The 20,146-nt window shown below is 45.8% G+C and overlaps 1 protein-coding gene across 1 annotated transcript in view; it reads right to left on the bottom strand.

The window, feature by feature from the left end:
- RHBDL2 (rhomboid like 2) overlaps positions 1-15,109 on the bottom strand; it is a 46,553-nt gene extending 31,444 nt beyond the window's left edge. Inside the window, exon 1 of the mRNA XM_025991712.2 lies at positions 15,039-15,109. The gene's annotated coding sequence lies outside the window, so the exon portion shown is untranslated. The remainder of the gene's footprint in view (positions 1-15,038) is intronic.
- Between the last annotated feature and the right edge of the window lie 5,037 nt (positions 15,110-20,146).

Here is a 20,146-nt window from a genome sequence, read left to right as displayed (position 1 = left end):
ACTAAGGATCATATTTCCTCAAAACTTTGTCTTCTCTCGATTTCAAAATTTCTAGAAATTTTAGAAGTCAAGCCCAGCATTTCAGGTATTTTAGAAAAATGTATTCCCTGTGCTACAAAGATATACAACCCATTCAGCTTGGCCAGGACTCACAGTGGGTCTGCTCTCTTCCTTGGCATGTCCAGTAACGAGATCTGACAACCAGTTCTAGCTCCTTCTGGCTCCAGCAATAGACGAACATGTTGGTAGCAACTGCAGCAATTTGGTTTTTACCTCTCTTCTCAATGACACTCACATTCTGACTTCCAGCTCTGTTTGTGTGCCCTGTTCCTTGGAGACAGGGGCCTCCCCCTGGTGAAGCAGCTCTCCACCATCTGCTGCTCAATGCTCACAGGTGTGCTTCCAGTCTCTGGCATTCCCTGTCCCTCCCACTCTTGTTTATCTTCTGCTCCCCCACCTAAGTTCCTGAGAGCCCAGTTCACCACCTTGAAGAAATTACCGATCAAACAATGAAAAAGATTTCCGAAAGGAAAGGAAAAGAAAAGAGAGAGAAAAGAAAAAGGAAAGGAAAAGAAGAAAAGAAAAGAAAGAAAAAAAAGAAAAGAAAAGAAAAGAAAAGAAGAGAAGAGAAAAGAAGAGAAAAGAAAGAAAGAAAAGAAAAGAAAAGAAAAGAAAAGAAAAGAAAAGAAAAGAAAAGAAAAGAAAAGAAAAGAAAAGAAAAGATTATTCGTATTTATGAGGCTATGAGAAATGGGTGCAGCCTTCTGGGAAGGCAATTGGGCAGTAGCTACAAAATATGAAAAGCATACACCTTTCAACAGAACCACTCTACTGGTAGAAATCTATCCCCCAAATGTATCTGAGCAAGTGCAAGAAGCTATATTTCAAAATGTTCAGTGCAGAACTATTTATCGTAGCGAAAAATTACAAAGAACTTCAGTTTTCTGGCAGTTCTAATTCTTAGGTAGCTCTTCCTTATACTCTGCTGAAGTCTGCTCAGCAGGACCTCTGCTCCTAGGTCCAAGGTTTTCCTCCCTAGGCTAATCTAAGGTTAGGCCATTAATTTTGTCCTTGCATAGGCATGGTCCGGATACTCCATGGGCTCTACAGGTCAAAGTTGGGAGAGAGTCTCCAGAAACATACTTTAGATTTAGAATTTTTGAAGGCCCAATTAAACAAAGCAGGCGCCTCAAAACAAGGCAGCAATGATGACAACACATCATACTCTTGGAGAGATATAAAAGCATTGCAGCTGTCAAATTATTCACTTGGTCACTCTCATCATGGTGTTGCGTATGGAGTGGAATTATTATTGCACTGACTGCTTTCTGACTCACTAAGCAAAGATCTTCCAAGTTTCATGACCTGTCTTTAATATTGGCTTGATGTGATGCCTCACTTCCTACCTTTTATCTTTATCAGGTGGCTGTCAACTCTTGTTGAAATCTTTCTCTCTCTCTCTCTCTGACACACACACTCACACACACACACATACACACACACACACACACAGATCAAAACTGGGTGGCACTGCTGTGAAAAGTTCTCATCCTACCAGTGTGGAGCAATAAAAGTAGATTGTTAAAAAGAACGTTAGAGGAGGGACGCCTGGGTGGCTCACCGGTGGCTTTGCCTTCAGCTCAGGGCATGACCCTGGGGTCCCAGGATCGAGTCCCACATCAGGCTCCCTGCATGGAGCCTGCTTCTCCCTCTGCCTGTGTCTCTGCCTCTCTCTCTGTGTCTCTCATAAATAAATAAAATCTTTAAAAAAAAAATTACAGGAGTAGAAAAGACTCATAGCCTCCGAGTTAAAAACGAAGATGTCCCCCTGTGTCAGGGTTCTTGGGGAATCCTTCATCTCATGAATGATGGGCAGGAGGGACCACTTCCCACTACAGAGGGTACCTGAGCCCAGGTCCCTAGGCTCAGGTAGTGACTTAAGCTTCACCCATTAGCCACACTTGCTTAGGATGTTTGAGGCTGGAGCTTCAAAACTGGGTAAGTTCTTTACAATGGTGCACTCGAAAGCAGTGGCGGCTGGATCCAGTGTCCATGCCCTCGGGGTCACAGTGGCATCATTGATGCAGGTGGTAGCAATGAGCACGCAGCAGCAGTAGCAGGGGGGCCGCCTTCACCTACCAGGCCCTGCAATGTGATCTGGGTGTAGTTCTACATGCCTGGTCTCCTTTGTCTCCGCTTATTTCCCAAATCTTGTTTCTGCAGCCTTCCAGGGATTTTGTAACCTACCAGTGATATTGTGCTGTACAAAGATACATATATTTGGTCTTCATCCCCAGTTCCTGGCAGAGTTGGAAAACCCTTGGAATTTCCTGAGTGACAGGGGTCGGAGGAGCATCTTCTGTTATTCATAAGCCCATGCTAATGAAGTGACTCTTGGAGGATGGGGGCTGGTTGCCTGAGGAAATAACCCTGTGTTAGAGGGTTGGAATTTTCCACCTCTGGGAAGGGAAGAAGGGCTAGAGTTTGAGTTGAATCAGCAATGGTCAATAGCCAATCACGCCTATGTAATGGAACCTCCATGAAAACTCTAAACAGAAGATTTGGGGACGCCTGGGTGGCTCAGTGGTTGAGCATCTGCCTTTGGTTCAGGGCATGATTTGATCCCCCATCAGGGTCCTTGCAGGGAGCCTGCTTCTCCCTCTGCCTGTGTCTCTGCCTCTCTCTCTATGTCTCTCATGAATTAATAAATAGAATATTTAAAACAAACAAACAAACAAAAAAACCACAGAAGACTCAGAGAGCTTCCAGGTTGGTAAGCACAGTAAGGCACCGGGAGAATGAAACACCCAGAGATCTCATGGAAGCTCTGCATCCTTTCCCATCCACCCTGCCCCACGCATCTCTTCCATTTGGCTGTTCTTGAGTTGTCTCCTTTATATATTTCAAAGAAAAAAAAATCAGTAATAATAAGTAAAGTCCTCTCCTAAGGTCTGTGAGCTGTTCTAGCAAATTATTAAGCCAAGGAGGGGGTCATAGGAACCCCAATTTATAGCCAGTTGATCAAAAGTACTGGAAGCCCAGACTTGCAACTGGCATCTGAAGCAGGGAGCAGTCATGGGCACTGAGTCCTTACCCGGTGGGGTAGCTGGTGTCAGAAATGCCCCGTGTGAAAAAACCCACATATTTGGTGTCAGAAATGTGAGTACGAGTCAAGAAATAGTTTTTTCTCTTCCTACCCAATGTGCCTTCCATCAGATTCATTCACTGGTGTCCATCAGCCAGAATCAGTTTTCCATCCCTTGGCACCAAGAACCTGCTAACACCCGAGTAGCCAAGAAATTCTTCTAAGCTCTATGTGGGGTCTTCCTGTTGGCAAGTTAAACTCCTGTCTTGTTCTGCGTTGGGGAGACAGGGAGACATGGAACCAGGGGACCTGCTCTCTGGCCTAGACCCTGCCACTCCCCGGCTGTGCAGCCTGGAGCCAGTCGCTCCCCTGTTCTGAGCCCTGGCTCTCATCTGCGGGGTCAAATGGATGGTCTGCACGATACCAGTAGTTCCCCCAAACTAGTTCTGCCTTAGAATCCCCTCGAACATTTGTTTTTCAACATGTTTTTATACAGCCTCCTGGGCCCCACTCCTGAAAAAACTCTTTTTTTTTTTTTTTAAGATTTTATTTAGGGCAGCCCCTAAATAAAGGCTGCCTTTGGCCCAGGGCCTGATCCTGGAGACCCAGGATCGAGTCCCACGTCAGGCTCCCTGCATGGGGCCTGCTTCTCCCTCTGCCTGTGCCTCTGCCTTTCTGTGTTTCTCAGGAATAGATAAATAAAATCTTTAAATATTTTATTTATTTATTCATGAGAGAGAGAGGCAGAGACACAGGCAGAGGGAGAAGCAGGCCCCATGCAGGGAGCCCGACGTGGGACTCAATCCCAGGACCCGGGGATCATGACCTGAGCTGAAGGCAGATGCTCAACTGCTGAGCCACCCGGGTACCCCTGAAAAAACTAATTTAATAGATGTAGCAGGTCTCTGACAAGTTACATGGAGAACCATAAACTAGGGGCTCCGGGGGCCCACTCCTCTCACAGACTCTGATCTTCCAGTGGAAACCAGAGGCACTTTTATTGCTGGATTCCTTGTGCCCAGAAAGTTCCTGGCACACAGGAGGTGTTCGGAAAATCCTAGCGTCTGGGTAAAGGGTAAATAAACTCTCTGCGACTTTTCTGTATATCTAAAATTATTCCAAAATAGAGTGTATTTCAAAGAATACTGGAAGGAAGGAGAGGGGAATTCTACGAAGACCACATTAACCAAGAGCCTTATAACACTTTGTGTTGAAAAGTGCCCTCCACCGCGCTGTTCCTCTGCACCCCCCTCCCCACCCCATCCTCTGCTGTCACGGAGCCCTCAGAGGAGACCCCCAAGGCCACCACTCTGCAATGGCTACAACAGGGCTTGTCACCTGCCTTTTTGCAGGGCACCGTGAAGACCCGAGTTCTGCTCCCAGCACACCTCTTAATTTCCCTGTGTCTCAGTTTCCTCGGCTATAAAGCAGACCCCCCCACCTTCTCCCTTCAGTATCCTATAGAATTATTGTAAGAAACAAATGAAATAATAAGATTTGCCGTAATGGTGAGCACTTCCTACCTGCCAGATTCTATGCTAAGCCTTTGAGGAGCAATCTCTTCATTAATTTTCACAACAACCTCATAAAATAGGATAATAACCAAAAATGAAAATAAAAAAATAAAATAAGAGGGGCATCTGGGTGGCTCAGTGGTTGAGCACCTGACTTCGGCTCAGGTTATGACCCCGGGGTCCCGAGATCGAGTCCTGCATCAGGATCTCCCCATGGGGAGCCTGCTTCTCCCTCTGCCTGGGTCTCTGCCTCTCTCTGGGTGCCTCTCACGAATAAGATATTTTTAAAAATTAAATTAAATTTTAAAAAGATTATAACATCCTCATTGGGTAGTTAAGGAAACGCAGGCTTCCAAGTACCTTAATCAAGGTAATCCCACCAGTGATGGGAGGGCTGGGCCAAGAGCCCCAGGCGTCTGACTCCAGACCCGGTGTGAGCCTCTGCCCTCTGGTTTCTGCACACCAAGTGTTAAAGAAGTGCACACCTTCACGTTGACTACTCACATCCATCCTTCCCTCTCCCCTACTCTCCTTCATCTTCCTCCAACTCCCCCACACACAGACCCAGACCAGAGCCTGGGAGTTTCCAAATGACAGCTGTAGAAGGGGCAGGTCATGGGCCTGAGTCTGGGGCTGGGAATCCCCACCATTCCCACTGCTGCCCACGGGAGTCAAGAGAGAAACAGGCACCCAGGGAAGGAAAAGGATTTGCCTCTCTGAAAACCCAAATGTCTAAGTCCGGCTCACCTTCACCTTCTTCACCTCCCCCAGGAGAGCACAGGCAAGGCCACCCACCTTAGGACAACTCCTCTCTGGCAGAAGAGACTTTTGATCATTAGTTTGTGCCGCTTTCCTGCTTGCATTCAAATGAGTAGGTTTTTAAATACCTGAATTGTTTCTTTAAACCGCTGGCCCCACCCATTCACTGGTACCAGGCAGGGCCCCTGCCCAAGGCTGAGTCCAGCCTTGATGTGGCCTGGGAGCCCAGGAGGCTGGGCGGCAGGCTGGGCTGGGTGTACCCAACTTTTGCCCAGCCAGGCCTGGTGGGGACGTTTTTGGTGGTGTTGCCAGGCAACCTTGGTAATTGGAGAGGCCACAGATTGGGCTTCTGGGCCACGGAGATTAACAGCCTCCTTCATCACACTGCAGACCATCATTATGCCCAGTTCCAGAGGCCTGCAGCCATCTCTGTGGTTATAGCCTGAAAGAGTGCTTTTTTAGCTACAGAAATTAAGAACCGGCTTTTCAATATTATGGGTTTGTGGCTGTGGTTGTTTTCTTTTTGCTACCTCTCTGAGGATACACTTGCAACAAATACGCAAGCGATTTAAACACAAAACAAAACAGAAATGCCCTCACAAACCCCCTTTCCCAAAAGTTTTTCTTATTCCTAAAGCAAAGCAAACTTGCACTCACTTTGAGGGCAACTAAGGTAGAGACACTGTGCTTCCTGAGGTCTGTGCATGCCCACTACGTGTGAATCTTCTTCCTTGGAATCCCACACAACTGTGGCTGTGGTTCAGGGTGGGGGAGCCAGGGCCTTGGTCCTCAGCAAGGCCTCTCTCAGCAGAATAATCTGTTTGTGTCTCCCCCATTCCACAAAATCACAATGCCTCCCCTTCCCAGTCGACAGCCACTTTTACCTCTTCCTCTCTTTCAGTGGGTCTTCCTGGCTGCCCTGGGAAGAATGATGTCATTACTATGCCCATTTTACAGATGAACAACTAAAGCAAAAGAGGCCCCTGTGCTCATGTGCCTACCTAGCCACACCGAAGCTGAGACACAAACCCATTTTTCTGAGGCATCTGGAGATCCTGGGCTCTCCACTAACCACACTGCTTCCCCCAGAGCTAAGATAGGACACATGTCTTTGTACCTTATTACATTTTAAGTAACAGTAGTAATAATACACACCGGTGTAGACACAAGAACTTCATCCTGCATCTCATACTGTCCTCAACACAACATCCTTGCTGATCGTGGTCAGGCTTTCAAAGCAGCCTCATGTACACTAAGGAATACAGTCTGGAAAAATCACCAGGGATGGACACCCTATTAAACCAGGTTAAAAAAATAAAATAAAATAAAATAAAATAAAATAAAATAAAATAAAATAAAATAAAATAAAATAAAATAAGCCAGGTTAACCAAGTACATCAGGGTACGGGGCTGAAGGAAAACATTGACCCTGAGGCCTTCATTCGAGGAGCTGACTCTGCTTGATAGCATGGTACGACCATGTGGGTCCCTTAAGTAAGGAGGGAAAATCATTGCTTTCATTAGATATCTGTAGTTATTCTTTAAGAGGGCTTTCACTGCCTCATCTACAATGTTTCTTGAATAGTGTAGTGGCCCATTGATAGTGACCAACTGACCCAGTTTGTGTAGGAGTAGGGATTTCCTGGGATGTGAGACCTGGGGTGCTAAAATCAGGATAGTCCTGGGCAAACTGAGGACAGTCACCTCTCCTGGACCACCTACATCAGAAACATCTGGGGACGTCAGGTGAAGATGGCCGATTCTAGTCCTCTGGCAGTGGTTCCTAACCTGGGCTACACGTCAGAATTATCTGAGATTGTATACAAATACGACTGTCTGGGCTTAGGAGTCCAGCTCATCAGTGGCATCAGAGCCTCTGGAGCTGGGGCCTGAGTACCGGTATATTTTAATGTGCAGCCTAGACTAAAAACCTCTACCCTAGAGATTTAGATTCAGAGGGTCTGGACTGGGGTCTTGCCCAGGAATCTGCATGCCTTTTTGACAGCTCCTCGGGGGCCCCTTAAGGTATACTGTGGCTTGATAAGCAATGAATTCTTATGTGATGTGTGCATTCGCTGCAAAAGCATTCCCTGAATGCCTTATATATGTTGGGTTCTGGAAACATAAGGAAAAAACAAAACAAAACCGAAACACCTCCTGTTCCCAGGTCCTCCCTATCCAGTGAGGAATAAAGATCTATAAATAGTGCCAACATGGTATATTGCGATTTAGATTTATAAGTGAGTCAGCACCATCAGGATGATGGTTCCCAGAAGCCTAGTGTGATAGATTAATGATGGAGTATAAGTATATTATTTGCCATTCCTCCCACTAACAGGTGGGGTTTGTTTCTCCTGCCCTTGGATCTGGGCTAGCCCTGTGACAGGTTCTGACCAATAATACATAGCAGAAGTAGTACATTCCAAGGCCAGGCCTTGAAAGATTAGCAACCCCACTCTTGTTCTTCTTGGACACCTAAGACCATAAGAAGGTTGAAGACTGGGGCACCTCGCTGGCTCAGTCAGTAGAGCATGCAACTCTTGATCTTGAGGTCATAAGTGCAAGCCTCACCCAGGGCACAGAGCTTGCTTTTAAAATAAATAAATAGGGGGGACTCCTGGGTAGTTCAGCGGTTGAGCATCTGCCTTCGGCTCAGGTCATGATCCTGGGGTCCTGGGATTGAGTCCCACATCGGGCTCCCAGCAGGGAACCGGCTCCTCTCTCTGCCTGTCTCTGCTTCTCTCTCTGTGTCTCTCATGAATAAATAAATAAAATCTTTAAATAATTAATTTATTTATCGATTGATTAATTAATTAAAATAAATAAATAAGAAAGCTGGAGGGCCTGTGATGTAATGGGCACAGGTATTATACAAGACTGATGCATCACTGAACTCTATCTCTGAAACTAATAATATATTATATGCTAATTAATTGAATTTAAATAAAAAATAGGGGATCCTTGGGTGGCTCAGCGGTTTAGCGCCTGCCTTTGGCCCAGAGTGCGATCCTGGAGTCCTGGGATCGAGTCCTGCGTCGGACTCCTGGCATGGAGCCTGCTTCTCCCTCTGCCTGTGTCTCTGCCTCTCTCTCTCTCTCTCTCTATGTCTATCATGAATACATAAATAAAATCTTTAATAAATAAGTAAATAAAAATAAAGTTCTTGTGAAAGACAAAAAAAAAAGAAATAATAAAATAAATTTTAAAAGAAAGTTTATTACCCTGAAGCTAGCATGCTATGATGAAGCCCCAATCTATTCATATGGAGAGAGAGGCCACATAGAGGAGCACAGAAGTGCCAGACCTGTATGTAAGTGGAGGCTTCTTTTCTCTCTCTCTTTTTTTTTTTTTAAGATTTATTTATTTGAGCAAGAGCCAACATGTGCACGTGTGAGTAGAGAGAGGGGCAGAAGGAGAGGAAGAGACTCTCCAAGCCGACTCCCCACTGAGCAGAGCCCCACTCGGGGTGGGCTCTCATGACCCTGAGATCATGACCTGAGTGGAAACCAAGAGTCCAACGCTCAACTCACTGAGCCACCCAGGTGCCCCTAAATAAAGCCTTCTTAGACTGTACAGCCCAGCTCATCCATTATCTGTAGACAGCCAAGCCGCTGACCCCAGCCGACAGCTCACAGAGCAGAAGAACCGCTCAGCTGAACTCTGCCCAAATGCCAGACCCACAGAATCACGATAAAATAAAATGATTGTTGTTTTAAGCTGCCACATTTTAGAGCGATTTGTTAATATAGCAAGAGTTACCAACATACCTCATAAGAACCAGAAGACAGACGGCATCCCACACCATTCTGCATTCCCATTAACATTATTCATCTCAGTACCCCTCCGTAGAGGAGACCCCCGGTGTCTACCTGAAATCTTTTCCATCTTGGTTTCCACTCTGTCTCCCTCCACAACGAACAAATACAACCATAAATCAGAGTATAGCAACTCAGCTTAAAACCTCTCAATAGTTTCTCTCTGTCTTCGAGATGAACACAGGATCCTTACTGGGGCTGGTAAGGTCCTATATGACCTAGTTCTTGCTTTCTTGGTGGAATTTTACCACTCCCTCCCAATATCTCTGTTCTTGCTTTTTATATACAAATACATGTATTTCTTAGTTGAAGTATAGTTGACATACAGTACTACATTAGTTTCAGGTGTACAATATAATGATTCAACAATTATTTACATTACAAAATGCTCACCATAATAGGTGTAGGGACCATCTATCACCATACAACATTATAATAGTACTATTGACTATATTCTCTATGTCGTACTTTTTATCCCCGTGACTTATTTATTTTATAAGTGGAAGTTAATACCCCTTATCCCCCTTCACTCACTTCACCTATGAGTCTGTTTCTATTTTTATTTATGCATTTGCTTTGCTTTTTAGATTCCACATATACGTGAAGTCATATGGTAGTTGTCTTTCTGTCTGACTTATTTCACTAGCATAATACCCTCTAGGTCCATCCACGTTGTTACAGATGGCAAGATTTCCTTCTCTTTTTTATGGCTGAGTAGTGGTCCATTATATATATATATATATATATATATATATATATATATATATACCACATCTTTACCCATTCATCTGCTGATGGACACTTAGGTAGCTTCCGTATCATGGCTATTGTAAATAATGCTACAATAAACATAGGGATGCATGCCTCTTTTTTAATGTGTCTTTGTTTTCTCAAGTAAATACCCAGAAGTAGAATTACTGGATTGTATGCTATTTCCATTTTTTAATTTTTAAAGAAATCTCCATGTTGTTATCCATGAGTTCTTCTCTCTATCCCAAGAACACCCCAAGCTCTCTCCAGCCTCAGGGTCTTTGCATTTGCTGTTCCCTTGACCTAAATATCTCTCCTCCACCTCTCCCACACACTTTAGCATATATATACACAAGGCTCTTTTATAACAGAGTACCTCCCTGGGAAGTCTTCCCTGACCCACCCCTCTGCCCGCCCCATATATTCTAGCACATTCTCCTGCTCATTTGCTCCCAGCATTTGTCACTATCTAAAAAAATCGGATGTGTTTATTCATTGTCTTTTCTACTAGAATATAAATTCCAGAAAAAGTAGAAAATGTGTATTTTTTTACTCTATCTGTAGGTGCTCAGGAAATGTTTGCCGAATAAACCATCAAGGAATGAAGAAGGAAGTATGGAGTGATAGAAATCACAGCAGTCAGAAATGCCTAATCTTGCTTCACTTGGGCTTCTGCTTATCCGTGGACAAGTCACTTCAGCTCACCTGATCGGGAGCCTCATCCCCACCTGAGGCACATGGCCAGTGATGTGTACACGAGCCACATGCCAGAAGTCTTCACATGGTTTTGCTTACAAATCCCCATTAGATTTTGAAAAAGCCATGGCCCTCTCACACGTTTTACAATAATGACTAAAATTTTTCAAAAGTTAAAATAGGTTCCAAGACAGAACTTTCTGGTGTTGTCTTATTAGAAACATGCTTTCAGATAGGTTTTCATCTAAACCTTGGAGCTCTAGATGTAGCTTGTTCAGTGTTTGGAAAATGTCTGCCATGTAATCCAATTGTCAAAGCCAATCCTCACCCTCAAACCAATTAGCCAAACCAGAATAATTTTCTGTCTGTAAGAAAATCTATCTTCATTTTTAAAATTTTCTATTAAAAAAATAAATAAATAAAATAAAAAATAAAAAAAATTCTATAAATGAATTTATCTGTATCCACACAACAATCAACTGAAGTCCCAATTAATTCTACAATACACAGATAAAAGAGCTAAGGCACTTCAATTCAAAGTAGAGTAGCATAATGGTTAAGGGTACAAATTCTAGAAAGGAGGCTCTGGAATTAAAGTCCTGATTCTACCACTTAATAGCTCTGTGGCCTTGGGCAACCTATTAAACCTCTGGTCACTGGGGCACCTAGCTGGCTCAGTTGGGAGCCTGTGACTCTCAATGTCAGTGTCATGAGTTCAAGCCCCACACTGGGTGTAGAGCTTACTTTAAAAATAACAATAAAATAAAATGAAAAGTAAATTCTAAGAGCTTACATTGAGGTACCACCCTTTCAGTTTATTTTATCTAATCCCTAAGGAACAAAGCATTCTCCAATTGTCATTCTGGTTTTATAGCCCCGAGCAATGCACCATAAAAAGATTCAGGACAAATCTAGTAAAGCTCGAGAAGGAAACAAAGCCGAGTTAGGGGCTCCAGGCAGGCTCAGCAGTGGAACATGCAACCCTCTGTCTCAAGGTCTTGAGTTCAAGCCCCACATTGGGCATGAAGCCCACTGAAAGAAAGCAAGGGAAAAAGCAAGCAAGAAAGCCAGAAAGTAAGAAAGCAAGAAAGAAAGAGTTCACAAGGAGAGCTTAAAAGAATCCAGCCTGGGGGGCCTGAGTGGCTTAAGAGGTTAAGTGTCTGTCTCTTGATTTCAGCTCAGGTCTTGATGTCAGGGTTGTGAGTTCAAGTCTCACAGTGGGCTCCATGCTGGCTATGGAGCCTACTTAAAAAAATAATAATAATAACAAAACACCAAAATCTAAAAAAAAAAAAATCCAATAAAGCAGTTTCCTTTCAGGAAAGAATACCTGTAGAATCTGAGGGTCTGGAAACTGATTCTCTGAAAACTATCCACGTCCATGTACCCCTAGTTCCATATTCAACACAAACTCCCAGGACACATTCACAGCCCAACATAATTCCTGGTGCCCCACCCACTCTCCCTTTACATAACAAAGCACAGATCAGCAAGCGGTAAACCCCAGAATTTGCCCCAGATTATACAAATGTAAATCATTTGTAAATATCAGTACTTCTAGAAAGAAGAGATTGGCTGCAACCCAGCACACAGCTGAGGACAAAACACAGTGGATCAGGACTCAAGGCAACCTAGGAAGCCCTTTGGGAACCATTATTATGTCCTTAAAAGGAAGTCCTAACCCAGGTCCTAAAGAAGGCTCATTTCCTCAAGCAGAGAGGAACCCTGTCAGGCCTAGAGACCTGAGTGCCATTTCCCTGACCCCCATGCATCAGCCACACTTCTGAAATACCAGTCCTCCTTTTGCTAAATCCCTTCAATAGTTACCCGATACCCTTGGTGTAAAATCTAGCTTCCTTAACAAGGCCCATGGCCTGAGCCCTGCCTATTTATCCATCATTCTTCCATAGACATTCTACACTTCAGCCATATTGAGCCCCTAGCAATTCCAGCTCCCACCCTCCACTAGGCCTTTCCAGGAGCATCTCTCTCTGCTAGAATATCTTCCCTCCTCAATTTGTTCTCCTGGTGAATTTCTTTTCTAATTATTATTTTTTAAGATTTTATTTACTTATTTGAGATAGAAGGAGCAAGCACAAGCAAGGGGAGGGGCAGAGGGAAAAGGAGAAGTAGGCTCTCCACTGAGCAGGGAGCCTGACATGGGGCTTGATCCCAGGATTCACGACCTGAGCCAAAGGCAAATGTTTAACCGACTGAGCCACCCAGGGGCCCCTTCTGTTTGTTTGTTTGTTTCTTTGTTTGTTTGTTTTAAGATTTCATTAATTTGTTTGAGAGAGAGAGAGAGCAAGCTGGAGGTAGGAGCAAAGGGAGAGAGACTCTCCAGCAGATTCCATACTGAGCACAGAGCCCAATGAGGGGCCCGATCCCACAACCCTCAGATCATGACCTGAGCAGAAACAAGAGTTGGACGCTTCACCAATCGAGCCACCCAGGGGCCCCTCTCCTGGTGAACTTCTAATACCTGCTTCAAGACTGTCCTAAGCACTTCCTCTGCAAAGCCTTATAAGCATCTACCATGAGCCTGCCATTGGCTGGGCCCTGCATACAGTAGGGAACGAAGGAACCGTGGTGGAATTAAATGCCTCTCCTAGTTCCCTCTGCAGCCTCTGCTCCTAAGGTACCATGTCTTCTTTGTATGATCACCATCTCCTCCACGGCTACACGGGTCTACAAGGTGCTGGTTACACAGTTGTGCACAGACATGGCCCCTGCCCTCTTGTGACCAACAGAGCACTTGATTGAATAAATGATGGATGAATGAATGAATGGATTAATGAATTGGGAAGGCGTGTGCTCCTCCCCACTGGGATGAAGGGGCCCAGAGTAGATGTAGAAGAAGAGAGAAGCCCATGTCTAGGAAGCTGGGAGAATGATGCCGTCCTTTTGATCTTTCTGATCAACAGGAGCTGGAAAGACAGCAAGGAGTTGAACCAAGAGCATAAAGCCTGGAGTCCGACCTAGACTTGAACTCTGGATCCAGGACTTACTAGCCCACTGACCTCAGGCAATCCCCTAGCCTGTCTGGATCTTCATTTCCTCATCTGTAAATTGGGGCTAACAATAATACCATAACAGGGTTGTGATTCAAGGAGATAATGGGTTTAAAAGCCCTTAGCCTGGGGCCAGGCAGACTTGGTTTTAGAAATTGGTAATTGCCATCACTTGCTCAGTGTGAGTGCAAATTCAGAGCCTGCTGAGAACTGCATCTCCCTCCACTGGGGTCCCAGCCCTGGTCCCAGAGGTTCTTATCTGAGACCCACAGGAGGCACCTTCCCCATCCAGTGCCACCCCCACGCCTACTGAGCCTCCCTCTCCCTTCTCCACCTCTCCCTTCACTACCCATTCTGGATTTCCAAGCTTGCCTAAGTGCTTTCAAGACCAGGGGCTGTCTTATAGATCTTTACCAGCCCATAGGGAGGGGGAGGTGGCATGGCAGGAAGGGGGCCCAAGAAGGGAAGAGCCTGGTGTTTGTTGAGGCCCCAACGAGGGGGAGTGGGGGGGGGGGGGGAGGGCTTGGCGCCTTGGCTCATGGCATCTTCCTAACAATACCACTTTACCAGGCCTCGGGAAGTGAACAGAAAAGAGATGGGACCCGAATCCAAGTGTCTCCAAGATAATCTTACCCTAGGCCCCCCTGCCCACCAGCCTATCATTATTAAATGTGTGTGAAATAAATGTCAGTTTTCCTATTCCCAGGAGGAGCCTGTGTGCCCCCCTCCCCGGGAGGGCAGGTATATGCTCTGAGAGTGATGAATAAGCAAGTGAATAATAGAAATCCCTCAGACACCCACCGCAGGAAGGAGGAAACGAAACCCCGGGGGGGAGGGACCCAGGGGGAGGGGCCCAGAGACTGTCTTCCCGGCTGAGGTCTCCAGGGCCGGCGCCCCGACACAGGGGCGCAGAACTGGCTCAGGCTGGAGGGACAGGAGTTGGGGGACAAAGGTGGGGAGGGGGGTTGGTTATTGTGGCAAGTGTGATGTAGGGACAGAAGGCCAGTGATTGACCAGGGCTGGAAAGGAGGATGGCATCACCTGGTCGTCCCCCCCACACACACACCCTGTCCTGGGGAGCTGGGGGTGGGGAAGGAGAGAAGCCAGATAGCCCCCCCACTCCTGACTCAACATGCAACTTTTATTTATTTTTACCGTTTAATTGTCTATTTATTTCAGTGACCTCTATGCCCACCCTGGGGCTCGAACTCAGGACCCCCAGATCAGGAGCCCCGCGCCCCTGGGGCTGCGCCGGCCCCACGCCCGTCCCGTCCGCCTGCTACTTGTAAAATGAAAGTTGCGGAATCCCCAGCCGCCCTCCCGGGGATTGTTCCGGAAGAGTGTCCCTCGGCAGGCCGGCTGCCCGCCCCCCCGCCCCAGGGCGCCCCTCGGTGGGTCCCCCGCTCACCTGCAGAGGCCACGCGCCCGGGCCCCCGCCTTCCTGGCCGCCGGCGCCCTGCGCTCCCGCCGCTCCTCCGGCCCCTCCCCAAGCTGAAATCGTCCCGGCGGGTCCGGGCGCCCGGCCCACGGGGAGGGAGCCTGCTGGAGTCCCCTCCCCCCGAACTCCGCCCGCACCCCGCCCGGCAGGCCCAGGCCCCTTGCGGGGCTGCCCTGGATGAAGGAGTCCTGCCTGGGTCTGAGCCGGGGACCTGGGACAGTCGCAGGTCGTCCTCGTGGCCCCTCCTCCCAGTCCTACCTTCCTGCCAGGTCCCTCCGGGCCCAGCCCCCTGGGGACAGCCCCCACCCCGCCCCCCTGCAGGGTGGTCTCTCTGTCACCCCGCCAGGCCTGGCACTGGCCACCAGAGTGGAGTGATTTGGTGACCCTCAGATTTCGTCACAAGCCCCCTGGGTTCTCTCTACCAAACTGCTCCTACCTTGGTCCCTGGTGAAACAGGTTTACCAATTTCTGATTATTCATGCAATGCGTTTTGGGAGTAATTCCCATTGCACTAGGCCCCGGGGGGGGGGGGGGGGGGGGGGCCCACATGCCCTTAAATAATTGTTATACATTATACATTTGCATTTAGGATTTGTACGCCAGTGGCTTGTGACCCTTGTTAATGTGAATCGGTACCTACAAAATCGCACTTCTGAGAATCTTTTTTTTTTTTTTTTTTTAAGATTTTAAAGTAACCTCTGCACCTGATGTGGGGCTCAAACCCACAACCTTGAGATCAAGGGTCCTATGCTCTACGGACTGAGCCAGCCCGTTGCCCCTCAGTTCTGAGATATTAAGCTCACGTTTCTCAGCTTGCAAAATTCAGAGCCTGCCCCTGAACTTGGTGACTTCACCAAGCACATGTTAACTCTTTGGGGCCATCGGATCAGTCTTTGCAAGGCTACCCCACCTAGCACCATCCCTCCCTGCCCAACCACCCTCAGGAAGCCCAGGGGACTTCTTCCCATTTGGATGTTCCATTTGAAATTCCCACGAATGTTTGTGTGGGGTTTTTTGGGGGTTTTGTGTGTGTGTGTGTGTGTGTGTGTGTGTTTCTTTCTCCAACAGCTTTAGCTGCTCAGGCAAAGACGGTGGCAGGACTGATTTAGGTTTGAGTGCTTCAGAAAGACAAGGGCCAAGGGCCAAGTAGCCTGCTGGCCCATCACAATACCACTTCTCTGAGAACTGCTTGTACGCACACCATTCCTTGGGACTTTGGCTGTCATATATACATACTCAGTGACCAACATTGGTCCTAGCAATGGGACCAGAAAACACATTTGACTAAAGGGGAGGGGGAAGCAATTCATTTCCCTTTCCTAAAAACTTGCATTGGGGGCAGAAAGACTACTGTGTCTCGGCCTGTAGCTGAAATAAAAAGCAGTAAATCTGGGAGCTACAGAGAGTTCCTTGGATGGAGATGCAAAGTAAACTAACCTTCCTGCACTGTGAGCCTACCACATGGCGGGGGGCAGTCTTTCCCTCACATACAACTCTTCACTTCTGACACTTCTGGTCACCAAATGTGTGGAGGTTTATACCCATCAAGCAATCACATTCTCTGTGATATGATCAGCCGGGTGTCGTACACCTTAACTCAAATATGACGCTGCCTATGTGGAGATAGCATGGGATCCCACAGATTAAGGGCTCAGTCCCACGAGACTGTCACCCACTTGAGATGCCCATCGCCAGTAGTAAGTACCCAGGTTACCCACAACAGCTCTCTGCCATGGCTAAGACGTTCCCACATCCCTCTCCTCTGGTTTGATTGATTTAGTAGAGTGGCTCACTCAGGGAAATATCATTACTAGGTTAGTTAAGGGTATGATAAAGGATACAAATCAATACCCAGATGAAGAGATACATTGGGTAAAGTCTGGGAGAGTCTTGAGCACAGGAGCTCTGTACCCATGGAAACAGAAGGGTTGCGTTACCCTCCCAATTCATGGATGGTTTACAGACCTGGATGTTCTCTGAACCCCATACTATTGGGATTTTATGGAGGCTTCCTCACATAGGCATGATCAATTACCAACTCCATTTCTAATCCCTTCCCCTCTCTGAAGATATAGGAAGGGCCAGGGCTGAAAATTCCAAGCTTCAGATAGAGGCTTGGTCTTTCTGATGACCAGCTCCACCCAGGAGACACACAGAAGCCCACCCAGAGCCACCTCAGTAGAACAAAAGATGCTTCTAGTGCTCTTATCCCTTAGGAATTTACAAGGGTTTTAGGAGCTCTGTGCCAGGAACTTGGGAGAGCCCAGTATATATTTTTTACTATTTCACACACATCCTAACACCTACCACAAAGTATTTAAATTATCGGCGTATGTGTCTTTCTCTTGCCCCTCTAAAGGGCATGCCCTGAGATTATGAATTCTTCAAGAGCAGTAACCTACTGTGTCATCTTTGTATCCCTGTGATGATGCCAAAATTTGCACAGAAGTATGAAACAGTAAGTGTTTATTGAACTTTTGAACTCAGAAGCAGCAATTCCCACCTTTAGCAGGTGAAGGCTCCCTCAGCCACCAGCAGGTGTCAGGACATATCTCTGTAGCTTCGGGCCACCAAGCTTCTTATCTGGATTGTGATCCATAGTGGGTAGTACAACTACTGATGAGTCCCCAGAGGTGTGCAGTCTGTGGCATAGCTCGAGGCACCGGAGTGTCAGGCCACTCAACAGGAAGCAATATAATCTAGGCTGCATAAACCTACTCATTATATTTTTCCCAATTCCCTGGAATATGTTTCCCAAATGCTGAAATCTCTCCTGAAATGTGCTAAACTGCAAATGTGAGTATCCCAATAAAGTAGCTTTCCTTCTGGGATTTAGCATTATATGTCTAAAATATGTAAAATATGAATTTTTGAAAAGGTATTCCGTTTATGAAAAAAGACGTAGTAACCATTCGTAGAAAGCCCAGTACAGCAGAACCCAAAAAATAGATAAAATGTAAAAATATATATATATATATTTTTAGTGCATGACTAACTTTGGCTGATATCTAAGAGATCCCTAGGAGGAAACAGGAGGAAACTAAGGCTATATGGACAAATCTATTTAAAGAAGACATACCTCCAAATTAAGAAAGTAGGAAAGGTTGGGGTTTTTATTATTGAAATATAATTGACATATAATATTATATAAGTTTAAAGTATATAAAAGTTTTTCTTAAGTTTTTTTTAAAGATTTTGTTTTTACATAATTCTACACTCAACATGGGGCTCGAACTCACAACTTCTTTTTTTTTTTTTTTTTTTTTAATTTATGATAGTCACAGAGAGAGGGGCAGAGACACAGGCAGAGGGAGAAGCAGGCTCCATGCACCGGGAGCCTGATGTGGGATTCGATCTGGGGTCTCCAGGATCACGCCCTGGGCCAAAGGCAGGCGCTAAACCGCTGCGCCACCCAGGGATCCCTCGAACTCACAACTTCAAGATCAAGAGTCACATACATGCTCCACGAACTGAGCCAGCCCAGCGCCTCCACAAGATTTTTGTTAAAGCGTGTAAAAACACATGGTCAAACTAAGCAAAAGAAAGTTGATACAGCAGTATCACAGAAAATAGAATTTAAGTTAACAAAGTTATCAGAGATAAAAGAGGGTTACTATGAGTTGAAAAGAGCTTTGAGGTGGCTGGCTGGCTCAGTGGATAGGACATAGGACTCTTGATCTTGCGGTTGTAAGTTCAAGTCCCATGCTGGGTGTGAAGCTTATTTAAAATGAAAAAAATAATAAAATATACTTTTTTTAAAGATTTTATTTATTTATTCATGAGAGATGGAGAGGCAGAGACACAGGCAGAGGGAGAAGCAGGCTCCATGCAGGGAGCCCAATGTGGGACTCGATCCTGGAACTCTAGGATCAAGTCCTAAGCCGACGGCAGGTGCTCAACCACTGAGCCACCCAGGGGTCCCTACATATATTTTTTAAAAGAGCTTTGGTTTACCAGGAATCTACTATGATTCTAAATGTATGATTGATAGATGGATGCCTACATACATAGAAACACATACAAAAAAGCATTTTTTGGGGATCCCTGAGTGGCTCGGCAGTTTAGCACCTGCCTTCGGCCCAGGGCGTGATCCTAGAGTCCCGGGATCAAGTCCCACATCAGGGTCCCTGCATGGAGCCTGCTTCTCCCTCTGCCTGTGTCTCTCTCTGCATCTCTCTCTCTCTCTGTCTCTCATGAATAAATAAAATCTTTAAAAAAAAAAAAAGCATTTTTTAGGGGCACCTGGGTGGCTCAGTTGGTTAAGCCTCCGACTCTTGGCTTCAGCTCAGGTCATGATCTCAGGGTTGTGGGATCGGCCCTGCAATGGGCTCGGAGCTCCCTGAGGAATCTGCTTGAAGATTCTCTCCCTCTGCCCCTTCTCAACCCCCTCAAATGAATACATAAATCTATTTTTCAAAAGCTTTTTTATTGGGATCTCTCTTTTTTTAAAGATTTTTAAAGATTAAAATCTTTTTTAAAATATTTTAAAATTTATTTATTTGAGAGAGAGTGAGAGAGAGAGCTCATAAGTAGGGGGGAGGGGTTGAAGGAGAAGCAGATTCCCCGCTGAGCAAGGACAAGGGGCTTAGTCCAGGGGTTCCATCCAGAAGCTCAGTTCACAGAGGCTGGATTCTGGGACTCCAGGATCATGACCCGAACCAAAGGCAGATACTTAACCGACTGAGCCACCCAGGTGTCCTTATAAGGATCTTATAAAAGTAAAACCTAATATAGCATAGAGAATATAGTCAATGGCATTGTAATAGCGTGTGGCGGCAGATGGTAAGGATACTTGTAGTGAGCACAGCATAAGGAATAAACACAGCATAACCAATAAACTTGTCAAATCACTATGTAACTAGTGTAACATTGAAACTAATATAACAAAAAATAAATATAAAATAAAAAAGAAACTAATATAACATTGTGTCAACTCCACTTTAAAATATTTTTAACTTTTTTTAAAGTAAATAAATAATGTGTCATATTTTGTGTCGTATACATTTGAAATGTCCTAATCTTTTTTTTTTTGAAATGTCCTAATCTGATAGCACGAGTGGATCCATTTGTCACTTATT

This window comes from Vulpes vulpes, chromosome 10 (genome assembly GCF_048418805.1).
Source record: "Vulpes vulpes isolate BD-2025 chromosome 10, VulVul3, whole genome shotgun sequence".
NCBI lineage: Eukaryota > Metazoa > Chordata > Mammalia > Carnivora > Canidae > Vulpes > Vulpes vulpes.
The sequence above is the reverse complement of the archived record's forward strand: the minus strand, read 5'-3'. Positions and strand labels throughout refer to the sequence as shown.